Raw genomic sequence first — 10,578 nt, 5'->3', positions numbered from 1 at the left:
GTGAGAGGCCCGCGCACCGCGATGAAGAGTGGGCCCCGCTTGCCACAACTGGAGGGGGCCCTCGCGCAGAAACGAAGACCCAACACAGCCATAAATAAATAAATAAAATATTTAAATATATTTTACCAGCTGGCATAATATTAAGCTTTGTCATTAGAGGGCGCTAGAGAGAGGTTGCAGGAGGAAACAGGTTTTGCTTTCCGGTTCTGGTGTGCGTGCCGGGCAGGCTCCTGCAGCATGTGCAGCTTCCCCATAGTGTGGCTCCTACAGGGCGCAGTGGCCAGCAGCACCTAGTGGCCAGCAGCTTTCCCGGGCAGCCCCTCTTGGGCAGTTCTGTAGCAGAGAGCCTCTAGTGAGACACCTCCTGTGAACAGCTTTCCCCCGTAACTAAGAGGGTGATTTCTGACAAATTCCAGAGTGCAGATTTCCAGCGAGTTCCACAGCACCACAGTGACTTCTGGGCCAAGGCTGGCCCTACCCCTCCAGTAGGATCTGGATCTCAGCACTGGGGGTGGGTGGGGTCTGTACCTTGGACTCTTGTCTCAGTCCTAGGTGGAATGACTGCTCCTTGTAACCGCTATTCCCGTATTCTTTAGCATTTTCTTTACTTCTTTTTAGCCAATCCTCTGTTACTCCAACCTCCTGTTATAGTTAATAATTCTTTATATTAAACTCTGCTTTTTCAAATTACTATGTGGTTCTTCATACAGTTGTCCAACAAATAGTCACTCCCTTTCCATCAGTCTCTATGGGGCAAATGTATTTTCCTGCCCCACTGATGTTGGGCTTGTTTGGCCATATGAACTGCTTCGGCCGATAGATATGGGCAGAAACCTTGGGTTTAAGAGGCATCACACGGTTCTACCTGTACCAGGTGGCCAGCACCATCCCTCCAGCCTGGGTTCCTAAACGACACTGTCCAATACACAGACCTGTGAGCCTGAGGCTCAATTATTAACATTTTAAGCCACCGAGATTGGGGGTGGTGGGTAGGGAAGTTGTTACACAGCATTATTGTGGCAATAATAAACTATTTCAGGGGTAGCGCTGCAAATACGAGGTAGGACATGTGGGAGAATTCATTCATTTGTGCCCTCAAAATTCTGCCTTGTGTATTTGATGATTTCTTTTCATATTTATAATGGCACAAAGTGAAATAATGCACACTTCGCATTTTATCTAAAATGTTTTGCAGTTCTGTATAGAGGTGTTTACATTTCACTTTATCATTTTCAACTCATCTACTTAAAATGTTGAGTGAAGAATGCTATCAATGCTTTCACTTTGCGAGCCACGGTTTTACGTAGTGTATACCCCATAATCTGCACAGGAAAGGGAGAGTCTCAGAACCCAGATAAAAATTGAATCCTCTCTTTCAGATCTTTCCACTGTGTGTACTGGTCATAGCGATTTCTAGAAGAAAGGTCTTGATACTACTGCCAAATTGCAGCTTCATAAACATATGCCGAGTGAGCTGTTTTCCACGGGGACGACTCATCCAGTTGGCGTCATCCTACACAGTGAGCTGCTAAAGATACCACGGTCTCAGGGCTGATGCCAAGCGGCTACACAGCTGATAGCTTGCTCTGAGTCCCAAATTGGAAACATGAGCTTTGCCCACATAAGAGGTTCCAACTAACTTGACAAATGAATCCTCAAATGCTCCTCATGACCACTTGTTTAAAGAAGCTCAAGTGATTTTTTCATTGGCTCAACTGCGGTGGAAGGTTGCCTATTACCAAAAGGAAAAAAAGACAAAAATCAAGTGGAATATTTCCTAAGGCAGGGTAGAAAGAACAACGTATCAAAAAGGACAGGAAGTTCCACTGCTGAAAAAAAAGAAAAGAAAGATGGAGATTCCTGATCAAGGAGCCACATTTTTTGGAAAGCGAGCTGTACTGTTTTATTTTTAAAATGAGATGCCCTAAATGACACACACTTTACAGCAGGCATTCTGTGTACTGACCTCTCCCCTGGTTTAATTTATTTTTTCTACCTTTATTTGCCCTTTGCCCCAATTTCCTTAACTCTTGTTTTTTTTAATCCTGTATTGCATGTTTTTATAAGATGTTGGAACGTTAATACAATGTAAGGTGCTAATAAGTAAAAATGTCATATTTCAAAGTATTAATAACTTTATAAATTTCTTGTGACAGATTATTTTAGGTGAGTCTGCTTAAAATAGCTCAAATCAAATTCCCTAATTGAATATAAAATAAATATTCCAGATTTCTGAAATCAAGAGCTAAGCAGTTACCTCAGAATACATATGCATTTATATGTATTCAGATATATATTGATTTCAGATCCCATATATATATATATAGGTATATATATATATAGGTATATATATATAGGTATATACATATATATATACATATATATGTATATACTTATATATATATATACCTATATATATATATACCTATATATATATGTAATGAGACTTTAACACAAACTTTCAGCTACAGTTCCAGGGGTTCACTGCCCAGCTAAAATAGCCTTATTAGTGAATTATGACACCAAACTCAAAAACCAGCCCTACTGCTTTAGTCAGATTGCCTCTTTTCACCTGGTATCATTATACTGTATGTATTCATCAAGGGAAAAAAGAATTAATCAATAGTCGAAGAAATGGAACCAGGTAGTAATATGGTTGTCACAATATGATAGTGAACATTTGCCCCAACTTCTAAAGAGCTGTCCGAAAATTAAGACCTTTTCTCACGGCTACAGCATGAACGAGAAGAATGTTGGAGCCTCAGAACGCATGGCCTAGCAAGGGGGTCACCTCTGTCTCTAGAGGGAGTCTGGGACTGTGAATCCTGCTGTCTCGGGTCCAACTCCTGGTTCTCATGTTAACCAGCAGCGTAGCCCCAGGCAGGGAGGAGCCCTGCCCAGTGTAGCCCTGGGCACCTTAGCCTCTCAAGCCCCGGCTCCCTCATTTCTAAAATGAGGGTTATGATCCCTATCTGACAAGATAATGTGAAGATTCAACTATTTATATCTCTTACGCCAGTGACCGGCATGTGACAAGGGCTCAATAAAAGTAGTCATGATTATGCCTAGATCATAATTAGAACAGTCATGAAATGTAAAATGATTCATAAAAGCACAGCAGATCTAGATGTAGCTGAAATTGCTACAATTCAATGCCCAAACAAGATTCAACTTTTACCAGCAACCCAATTTTCCTTCTGCACCAAATTAAATACTGCAGTGCGACAGAGAAGAATGATTCTTTGCAAGGATTGTAAATATATTCTCAAAGTGAAAAATGAAATGAGAGCCTGTCTACAGACAACTGAGTAGGCTTGTGATGACGTTTCTACTGAAGCTGTCTTTAGAGGATCTGAAAGAATTTTGCAGAGTACTGGACGTGATGTTCAGCTACTTCGAAAGCTGACAAGTCCTAAGCAATATATTGCCTTGATATAAATAACAAGTCTATATTGCCTTGTTATAAATAACAAGTCAGTGTTACAATCTTGTCTCTTGTTCACCAGATTACATGATTGACTAAGTTGCCATATGTTTAAGTGGAAACAAATTTTTAAAGGCTTTTAACTATGCAACATTTCCATCTTTCTTCTAAGTCTGATTTTTTCCACCCCGAATAGGTTTTTAAATTAATTTTTATTGGTGTATAGCTGATGTACAATGTTGTGTTCGTTTCTGCTGTACAGCAAAGTGAATCACTTATACATATATCCATGGTGTCCACGATATCCATATATCAATTTACATGCCCACCAACAGTGTAGGAGGGTTCCCTTTTCTCCACACCCTCTCCAGCATTTGTTGTCTGTAGATTTTTTGATGATGGCCATTCCGACCAGTACAAATACATTTTTAACTCTCTTAACATTACCTCCTAAGTCAACCAGAGGTTGTTTAAGAAACAGACAAATGTAAAACTACCTTACAAAATGGGAAAGCAGTTCAATGCATGGGTTCCAAGCTCCGTGAATGTCAGCGTGAACCTGTCTCCCAGGATTGGTTTCTCTCCTCACACGTGGTCTGTGGCCGACTCATCTGCCTTTATCCCCTGCTTGGGCTTGGGTAGAATCCAGGTGCAAATCCTGCCACATAGGAAGAGTATTTGAAGCTTTATTGATTTAGGTCTTCTTTGATTTTTTTCATCAGCATTTTGTAATTTTCTGCATACAGATCCTGTACATATTTTAAGTGTATAACCCAAGTATTTCATTTTCTTTGGAGTAAATCATAAATTGTAGAAAGGCTAAGAATTTTTAAAAATCAAGTTATTAATAACAACAAAGTGCACAGATCTTAAACGTGCAGTTCAATGAATTTTAGCAGTTGTATACAGCTGCTACATTTAGCAATTGTATACACCGTCACCACGAATACAACATAGAGGACACTTCTGTCACCACAAAAAATTTCCAACATTCCTTGTACCTCTTTCCCATCAGTTACTGATCCCATATTCTCATACTTACCCCACAATGGCTTCTCATTTTTTCCCTAGGGCTAAAGTTTAATACATGGAATTTTATATCATCTTAGGTTAGACCGTCCCACATAATGGTGACTGTCTGATATCTGCAACCACTTATATTGGAAGAATGAGATATTGATGCCAATTAAGATATTTATGGCCTTGTTCAAAAAATATTTCTTAATGAAGTTTTAAAAACATTTTCTTATAAGATTATAATTAAAGTGATAAAAATTTTTTCCATTTCAAACCTTGAGCTTGAAAGTTCATTATTCTGATAGAAAATTTTATTTTGGCTGTTTCAACTATGTGTAAAGATAGATGGATAGAAATACAACTAGGAAGAAATGTGGATGATTCTTGCGTGTCTCTGCATTTTCCAAATTTTTTTGCTGCAAGCATACACTGCTCTTAGAATAATGCAATAACATCCATGTAAAATGTATTTTTTTAATAATCATGTTGAATCCCTTTATATTTACTTTGGTTAAAGTGTCAGAGAAATGTTTTTATTTCAGAGACCCCAAGGTCTTCAACTGTGGCCCTTGTCCTGTTTCTTCTCACACAAACGTTAATTGGCCCCTTGGTGCTTTTATATGGACTGTAACACATTCTGGGAAAAGATAGAAGATACCATTATAGATATGAGAAAGTATTAACCAGGTTTGTTTTACTTACAGGAATAGGCAAAGTTCTGTTTCTCAAAGTTTTAATCTACATTCTTTCCAGCTCATAATACACAGGGATCCTATAATTTCTTTTTCCCTCTTTTTTGAAGAAAAATGAGTAGATATTTAAAAAACAGTGTGAGTTTAGTGCAATGGTCATGACACATGTGCTGGGCTGGATTTACCTGGCTGTGAATACTCAAAACCCTGAGGCCTCACAGCTGCTCATCAATCGCGTGTCATGCAAGCCAGGTGTTGAGTTTATATTTCATTTATATGCATTCCATATTTGTTGATACTATAAACTTCATGCTAAAACGCTTTATTGATAACTATGCCACGAGATAAATCAGCTTAACTGCTTTAATAACTTTATTCTTATTATTATGACTATAATTAATATTTGACAATAAAACATTTCTTGATTAAACAATTTAAATAAAGAAATAAAATTGGTTAAGCTTAGTTACAGTCTATTAACCTTTTTTTGGGGGGTGCTATAATAAAAGTTTATAGCAGCGTTGTTCACTAGAACTTTCTGTGTGACAGAAATGATCTCTGTGCTGCCTAATGTGCAAGATACCAGCCACACGTTGACCATTGAGCCCTTGAGATGTGGCTGGTGTGACTCAAGAATTGATTCCATTTTATTTGATTTTAAACTAATCACAATTTAGATTTAAATAGCCCCATGTGGCCAGCGGCTACTGTTTGGATGGTGAAGTTTTTTTTTTTTTTTTTTGGCTGCGTTGGGTCTTCGTTGCTGTGTGCAGGCTTTCTCTAGTTTTGGTGAGCGGGGGCTACTCTTTGTTGTGGTGCATGGGCTTCTCATTGTGGTGGCTTCTCTTGCTGCGGAGCACGGGCTCTAGGCACGCGGGCCTCAGTAGTTGTGGCGCACGGGCTTGGTTGCTCTGCAGTATGTGGGATCTTCCCAGCCCAGGGCTGGAACCCGTGTCCCCTGCATTGGAGGAGGATTCTTAACCACTGTGCCACCAGGAAGCCCCTGGATGGTGAAGTTTTAAAGAGTAAGGTTCAAACCAAGATAAAAGTCAGCCCCTACTGCATACAGTTGTTTGTCCTGTATAAACTGGGAAATTCTGTCTCTATCACTGAAATTCACACCTTTGTGAGAAACAAGAGGTCTGCTGAGACCAAAGAACCAAAATGACGACTGTTTTCATCTTAATGTGATTTATGGACACATCAGACCAACCAAGAACAGATTCCTTTCCTGATATAAAAGGAAGAGATCAGGGCTTCCCTGGTGGTGCAGTGGTTGAGAGTCCGTCTGCCGATGCAGGGGACACGGGTTCGTGCCCCGGTCCGGGAAGATCCCACATGCCGCAGAGCGGCTGGGCCCGTGAGCCGTGGCCGCTGGCCCTGCACGTCCGGAGCCTGTGCTCTGCAACAGGAGAGACCAGAACAGTGAGAAGCCTGCGTACCGCAAAAAAAAAAAAAAGGAAGAGATCAAGTCAGTATAATTCATACTGCTTTAACTCCCATGTATTTGTAAGTTATTATTAGCTTAACATGGCCTGAACATGATCACTAGGATGAGTGTTCATGTGTTCTGGTGTCAGGTGTTCATTTCCTTGTAAATAATTATTTTAAAAACATGAAGTATGTCTTCTCCTTACATTACTGAGAAAGGGATGTTTTCCTCTTGAGAATTACCCAGAGCCCAAAGTTGCACCATCTCTTCTTCTTGTTCTTTTTTAATAGATTTATTTATTTATTTATTTATGGCTGCGTTGGGTCTTCGTTGCTGTGCGGGGCTTTCTCTAGTTGTGGCAAGTTGGGGCTACTCTTCCTTGCGGTGCACAGGCTTCTCACTGAGGTGGCTTCTCTTGTTGCGGAGCACAGGCTCAGTAGTTGTGGTGCACGGGCTCAGTTACTCCGCAGCCTGTGAGATCTTCCCGGACCAGGGCTTGAACCTGTGTCCCCTGCAATGGCAGGCGGATTCTTACCTACTGCGCTACCAGGGAAGTCCTGCACCATCTCTTCTTAATGGGACGTTTCCTTTCATCATTTTCTTCATGAAATTTGACCACTCCATCCCACGTTTTCAGTCTTATTCTCCATTCCAGGCATGGAAACAGCTTTGTGGAAAGGCTGGCTTTGCATCGTTATCAGGAGGACAGTGTTATAAGCCCCAAGCAGCCTTGCGGCCCTTGGATATGAAACCCTACCCCACCATGCCCTCCGGCCCTGTTGCTTTACGTCCGGGCTGGCAGACCCGACTTCACCCAGGACCCCACGATCCTGCCAGCTCCGTAACTCCACCATCTCTCATGAGTCACTGGCAGTGAGATGAAGAATGACATTCTCAGGTCCTTACTCGTCCTTCCACTCATGAGCTCCCCATTTAGACCTAAGAACATCGGCGATCAGCTCACCTTCTTGACAACAGGTCTAGGTCTACTCTGAATAGTTCTCCTTCCCCAAAGGAGCACGTTTTTCTGTGGAGATTTCTGAAGACAGTCCACTGATGACTTTGCATCCAGCCACGTCCTCCCAGACCTTGTGGACCAAGACATCTGAAACAGTGCCACTGCCTCCATGGCTTTCCCTGCTCCGGAGAACGGCTGGCCAGGAGGGCCGCGTGCACACACTTCAAATGGGACTGAGAAAGCCCTGGGCATGATCAGAAGCCTCCACACTGTGGAGCTGCTGCCTCTCCATGGCAGGACTGCAAGGACAGCCACGGGAGGCTCAGCGCACAAACACGTGCCCTGGGGACAGAACAGTCACAGCCGACTGTATTAATTAACCACAACTGGCTCCAAGCTCTCCACCTCTTGGGCTTCCCAGAGCTGGTACACAGGTAAGGACAGCTGGGACCTTTGGACACTTAGTCCTGAAGACAACAGCACTGTGGCAACCTTAGGAAATTAACAGCACAAGTGTTATAATTTCTCACTTTCTTAATGGAAGATAAAATCTGTGACTCCCCATCTATTCCTCTGGGAGTTGGAACTCATGTGGCTGCAGCTGGACCTTTCGTTGCAACAACGATCTGATCGTGGAAGGCTGGAATGTTCTGGATTCCCTGATCCATCACTCTGCTAGCACACGGGTCAGAAAAGCGTCCATTAGGAGCAGCAATGTGCCCGCTACCATGTCAGAAGCCCCTCTGATGGATGGAAGAAAATTCAAAGTATAAATATCTGTTTAGTTACAGCCTCATAGCAGAATTCGGACCAGCCTCATTTCTGTTAGATTTTTTAAATTTATCAAATACTTACATAGTGTTTACTGTGTGCCGGCCCTGTACATCAGAAATACTTCAAAAGTAAGTACTTAGAAACATGAACTCATTTAATCCTCATATAACAACCCTAAGCATTTGACTGCTTTTTTGGATACGTAGTAGATATATCTCCTTTTCATCTCCCCAGTCCAGTTCCCATCGGATACTAGGACCCTGTACATTAGAAATACTTCAAAAGTAAGTACTTAGAAACATGAACTCATTTAATCCTCATATAACAACCCTAAGCATTTGACTGCTTTTTTGGATACGTAGTAGATATATCTCCTTTTCATCTCCCCAGTCCAGTTCCCATCGGATACCAGGAACCCAAACTAAACAGACATCTGTGTTCCAATGCAATTCCAAGCCACTTTTGGAAATTTAATCAAAGTTATTAAAAGCAAAACACCCTAGTCTATAACTTCAATATAACCTATACATTTTCTAAAATGGCTGAAGCAGAAAATAAAAATAATCTTGTTTCAATCTAAACGTCCATCAACAGATGAATGGATAAAGATGTGGTACGTATATACAATGTAATACTACTCAGTCATAAAAAAGAATGAAATAATACCATTTGCAGCCACATGGATGGACCTAGAGATTATCATATTAAGACAGACAGAGAAAGACAAATACCACATGATATCACATATATGGAATCTAAAATATGACACAGATGAACTTATCTATGAAACAGAAACAGACTCACAAGACATAGAGAACAGACTTGTGGTTGCCAGGGGTAGGGATGGATTAGGAGTTTGGAATGAGCAGTTGCAAATTATTATATATAGAATGGAACTATATTCTACTATATAGCCCAGGGAACTATATTCAATATCCTGTGATAAGCCTCATGGAAAAGAATATGAAAAAGAATGTACATACATGTATAACCGAATCACTTTGCTGTGCAGCAGAAATTAACACAATGTTGTAAATCAACTATACTTCAATAAAATAAATTAAAAAAAATATTTTTTCCTTGCCAGTAGTCACTTCTCTCCTCAAGCCCCCTCCACCACAAGAGGGAGAAACCTGATATTTACTGAACACTTATTTTAAGCTGGATACCATGTTTCCCTCTCTCAGACTGACCGCTTTAATGGGTAATCACCCTGAGCTCAGAGAGGTTAAGTAAAGGACTTATAGGCTTATGCTATTAAGTGGAAGATCCAGGATTCAAGCCCCCTTCGTCCCTCTCTTTGAAGGTGGGGACCCTGCCTGTTTGTCTTTGCATATCCAGCGCTGACACAATGTGCAATGTACATTTGTGGAATGAATGAAGGAACACATTCCAATCTTCCTGACTCTAGGTGGTTTTCCCTAGGATTACTGTGCAGTCGTCTTTCTAAAATACAAATCCGACCTTACCACTGACTGGTAAAGCGTGGCAACCCTTTATCCTGCAGGAACTGGAGAGCCCTGAAAGCTCTATCACAATGTTTTTCAAACTGTGGCTTGTGACTGACGAAGTCTTTAAAAAGTGAAATGGAATCCATGGAAGAGTGTATTGCAAGGGAGTGAGGCAAGTATTGTTTGGGAAACATCTGTGTGTGTGCTGGACATTTAAAACGTCATCCTCGCTGCCCTTTGACCTCTCTCTGCCTTTGCACATATTGTTTCTTCATCTGGAATGTTCTTCCCTTGCTCTGCCTGGGGACCTCTAACTATCCTTCAAGTCCCAGTTTAAATGCATCAGCCACTCGATTCTCAGCCATTTAATTCTCATCCCTTCCTCTGTTTCCTGGGTGGTAGTTACTTGTTTGCTGGTCTCTCCTATTGCTGGGGGTAAAGGCAAGGACCATGTCATGTTTTTTCTTTTTTTTTTTAATTAAAAAAAATTTTTTGGCTGCACTGTGCAGCATGCGGGTTCTTAATTCCCCGACCAGAGATCGAACCCACACACCCTGCAGTGGAAGCTCAGAGTCTTAACCACTGGACTGCCAGGAAAGTCCCCTTTGTTTTTATCTTTAGAACGCCTATAACAGAGCTTGTCTCAGAAAGGACTCTGCTATGTTCACTCTTTTATAGACCTTTGCTTGCAGTTAATCCTTACTGAACATCAATTTCTTAATATGCCTTATAATTTCCCATTATTGTCATATTCAGCTTTTTACAAAAATTTAATTTTTATTTATTTGTTTCAGCTGTGCTAGGTCTTCGCTGTGGCATGTGGGCTCTTT

General features: G+C 41.2%; 1 protein-coding gene across 1 annotated transcript in view; it reads right to left on the bottom strand.

The window, feature by feature from the left end:
- Positions 1-1,832: 1,832 nt before the first annotated feature.
- The window catches only part of E2F6 (E2F transcription factor 6), a 32,892-nt gene continuing 24,146 nt past the window's right edge, over positions 1,833-10,578 (bottom strand). The window contains exon 9 of the mRNA XM_049695781.1: positions 1,833-8,266. The gene's annotated coding sequence lies outside the window, so the exon portion shown is untranslated. The remainder of the gene's footprint in view (positions 8,267-10,578) is intronic.

This window comes from Orcinus orca, chromosome 13 (assembly GCF_937001465.1).
Source record: "Orcinus orca chromosome 13, mOrcOrc1.1, whole genome shotgun sequence".
In the NCBI taxonomy this organism is placed as follows: Eukaryota; Metazoa; Chordata; class Mammalia; order Artiodactyla; family Delphinidae; genus Orcinus; species Orcinus orca.
The sequence above is the reverse complement of the archived record's forward strand: the minus strand, read 5'-3'. Positions and strand labels throughout refer to the sequence as shown.